This window comes from Coptis chinensis, chromosome 7, assembly GCF_015680905.1.
Source record: "Coptis chinensis isolate HL-2020 chromosome 7, ASM1568090v1, whole genome shotgun sequence".
NCBI lineage: Eukaryota > Viridiplantae > Streptophyta > Magnoliopsida > Ranunculales > Ranunculaceae > Coptis > Coptis chinensis.
Genome location: NC_141462.1, coordinates 91115836 through 91119393, shown reverse-complemented (window position 1 = coordinate 91119393; position 3558 = coordinate 91115836). Strand labels below are relative to the sequence as shown.

General features: G+C 33.6%; 1 long non-coding RNA gene across 2 annotated transcripts; it reads right to left on the bottom strand.

Annotated features, from left to right (window-relative positions):
• Positions 1-395: 395 nt before the first annotated feature.
• LOC147489908 (uncharacterized) lies at positions 396-3235 on the bottom strand. 2 transcript variants are annotated; one of them, XR_015202048.1, is made up of 5 exons: positions 3106-3235; positions 2917-3029; positions 2131-2284; positions 1591-2034; positions 396-1510 (listed from the first exon to the last, which is right to left on the bottom strand). It is a non-coding gene; the product is annotated as an uncharacterized LOC147489908 (long non-coding RNA). The 2 variants fall into 2 exon arrangements; XR_015202047.1 differs by having other exon boundaries at positions 1591-2284.
• Between the last annotated feature and the right edge of the window lie 323 nt (positions 3236-3558).

Sequence of the window (3558 nt, the reverse complement as noted above, 5' to 3'; positions counted from 1 at the left end):
TTGTATTTTTAATGTTTTTACGTGTGAAACCTGTCATAATGCATTATCAACCAAATCCAATCATTTTCCAATTAATCCAACAAAAACAAAGAAACCATAAGAGCTTGCCATACAATCTATCGAGTGTGGTACCTTCATGTACTCAAATAAGTCAACCTCCATAGATTACATAAAAGAAGATAACATTGTTCTATTAGATATAGAAACTACACGAAAGGCTGCAGTGCTACACGCAGCTGCAATCTGTTCCACTATTAGATGTACACGATATAAAGAATATAATTAAAGAACATAATATACCAAAATCCATTCATAAAACATGATTCAAATGGATAAATTTTATTTCTTATTAAATTAAATCATATACAAATGCATTCCCCACACATTTAACTAATTAACATGTGAAGGTAAAAGATCTGCACTAAGCGAGTTCAACTTCTATATCATCTTACTCAAGGTAGTCCTGGAATTCACAAATTAATAAAGAAAGATTAGTGCAGTAAAAAAATGTGGAAAAGCACGAATATATGCAAATGCCAACTTTAAAGTTAAAGTGTAGCAAATATATGAAAATTTTAAATTCTTGGATAATAAGCCTAGCACATTTTTAAAACATAAGTAAAATTCAAGTTCATGCAAACACCAAAAGAGAAGTAAAAGACCAAACCAGTTATTCCACTAGCAACAAACTCAACCATACAAACATGCAGTTTTGATTTCATCAGACATGCGTGATCTTATCGCGGCTTAAATAGTAAAGAGCTACAAATAGTTGAAGATGGTAACAAAGAAATACTTAGGAACTAAAATTCAAAACCCATGGCCAGTGTGCATTTTAAGTTGTATGTACATATATAAAAACTATATATAAAAAATGTGTCACTGCTTAGCAGTAGTCTTAAGAGTTAATACAAATTGTCCACCCCAAACTTATCCACAAATAGTTTCAAACCTCCCATTAGTTAGTTTCAAACTTATCAACAAAGATTCTTTCATAATAACCTGTACAACGTAACAAAAACTCTTCAAAGTGCCCCAAAGATTATAGTGTGAAGCACCATTGACTAGATAAACAGGTAGAAATGAACAAGCATATAAACAACATTGACTAAATAAATGGATAACAAAGAGGAGAAAACAAAAATTTGAAGCTTACCTATACTAACACCATATATTGTCTACCAAACCTTTCACTACAAATGCACCAACATATATGGTCAATATATGAACTAATAGAAATTCAAGGACTTTCGTCAAAAAAAAAAGTTACAACTCTTTTGGATATTCTAACCTTTGTTCCTTTTTGACAATGTGTTAGTTAAAATTATCAATAATACTCCCTAGCTCACAATAATTACTCACTTGAAGGTACAAGGGCACCACTATTACATGAACACTATCTCAGATGACTATAACATTGGACTCTTTACAATATAATGGCATAGCCAAGACTCAGATCTGAACTTCCACTTTACTTTGAGATTATTGATGACTTTCGAATGAATGCAAACTGAAAAAATAGGTAAAAGGTAAAATTAATATCCACTATTAAATTTTATGAATTCAAACTTAGTTATCAAGTACACTTACACTGCATTTAGTTGCCATATTCTGCCACACCAGTAATGAATTCAATAACCCGATTCTGTCTTTCATTTTTACTCGGTCAGTCCTCACTCCATTGCTATACATAATCAGTTCAACTAGCGCACCTACACCTGCACTTGCAACAACACACAAGATGTTTGCTCCAACACCTTTGAAGAGAGACTTGGCCCCTTCATTCTTGATAATCTGTGAGAATGCATCGAAAGAGCTCTTATACTTAAGAACTTCTCCTGAGGTTATCATCATCCTCCTTCGCACAGTATCAATTGGGTAGGACACATGCCATGCTCCTATTGTGATTCCCCATCCTAACTGAAAACTTGTTGGAAAACTATCCTGTGATTACCAAACTCAAGAAGACTGGGGTGATGGGGGTTTTGAAATGAAATTCCATTTCCTGAAAGAACAGGCAACACCTCCTTGCTTCTATTTAGAGTAGAAGACAACAATTACAAGTTATTGTGATTGTTTATTGCATTTTAAACTAAAGAACATGCTGAGAATCTGTATCACATTTCTTACTTGTCTTTACTAACATGCTAAAAGATGCACCTGCAAATCTAATATGGAAATATCACTGAAAGCTCATTCCCTTAGAGATCTTGTGAAGCTAACAACGAAAGATTACCCCATGTATGCGACAAGCTGTAGAGACACCAACAAGAGACTTTCCTGCCTGTAAAATGCAAAAAAATAATCCATAAATCATAACCAAATTCGACTGGAGGATTATCCTTGCATACTGCCAACCCAGGCAAAACCTTCTACTTGAAAAATGATTCACCACAAAGGATCTCATCAATTAAACTAAAGCAAAAACAAGATGAATAGGACAAACATACAATCTGAAAGTCACAAAGACTTTAGAAAGCTCACTTGTCTTAATGTGTCTCTTCACTTTCACCAAAATAAAATTTACTCTCACGAAAAAACACCCAAAAATATAAGACAAAGCTTCACCATTGCCAAACATTTTACTCAAGCTCTTTTACTGGTATGGTCCTGGCTGCGCTTGAGGCTTAAGCTCTTAAAATATGTTTGCAATGCCCTATGTGTGGCCTATAGTGGCCACTTGATGCTCAAGGATCTTAATGATTTAATACCAACAACAATGACAATATGTGTCAGTTCATTATACATCAAATCCACTAGCATCAACCGACTGCTGAAGAACAAACTCATATACATCGAGTATTGATTTGAAATAAGGCATTGGCAAGTTTCCCTGATCCATGCGATCCTTTTAGTTGAAAGAATTTGGTAGTTTACAGAAGTATCAATGGCTAGCTGATATGATATTGAGGTTACCTTCAGAGAATGAGAAAGAGTAGTTGTCTGTAAACAATTTATTGCTGCAAAAGCAACTTCTTTACTACCATTTAAAATGTTTTTCCTGACAAAAAGAAGCAAAGATTCCCACCCTGTAGATATGAAAATTTTAGAGGCAAAACAAATAGAACAAATAAAACCATTCAATGACTTCAGAACTAGTTCAACCTGTCCATAAATTGCTTAAAACTCCTCAGGAAAGAGAAAAATGAACGTAGAACGAGGGTTATTCCACATAAAACGAGCACACATGTCTCATCCCATTGTTTTTAAGTTGTGTTACGACTGTCGAAAAAATTCAAAAGAACAAGATAAGAAACTAGTACTTCTAGTTAAGCAACACAACATCCAATATGTATACAATATTTCAATCCAACCAAGGAAACACAGAAAAAAAAAAAAAAAAATAGACAATCATTATAGTTCACTCATAACAATGAGGACATATATTTAATTTGTCCAAATGAAGACCAAGTCAGAAGAAATTTTCACAAAAGTAATTGTAGTGAAACTTGCACACTGCCACATAATTGGAAAGCTAAGAAAATAATCAAGCAACTGAATATAGCCAGGGAACTTGTAACTATAATTAACAGACAAAGTTTAAAGGACCTCAAAAGC